Source organism: Acyrthosiphon pisum, unplaced genomic scaffold, assembly GCF_005508785.2.
Source record: "Acyrthosiphon pisum isolate AL4f unplaced genomic scaffold, pea_aphid_22Mar2018_4r6ur Scaffold_20762;HRSCAF=22062, whole genome shotgun sequence".
Lineage (NCBI taxonomy): Eukaryota > Metazoa > Arthropoda > Insecta > Hemiptera > Aphididae > Acyrthosiphon > Acyrthosiphon pisum.
In genome coordinates, this window is record NW_021770156.1 from 3,070 (window position 1) to 3,284 (window position 215).

Sequence of the window (215 nt, forward strand, 5' to 3'; positions counted from 1 at the left end):
GGTTCAATTAGAGGTTTTCGACCTCTTGTTGCCTATAGTAAAAACAAAGTAAATGTTATGTAAATAAGTTTAAAGAGTGCCTCCCGACTATTTTAGATATATTCGAAAAATATGTCAACAAATATTGGAAATTTATCAATTTCAATTATTTTATTTTTTAATATTTTTTTAATTCAATATCGACTTTTTTAACATTTTTTAATCAATTTCAACTT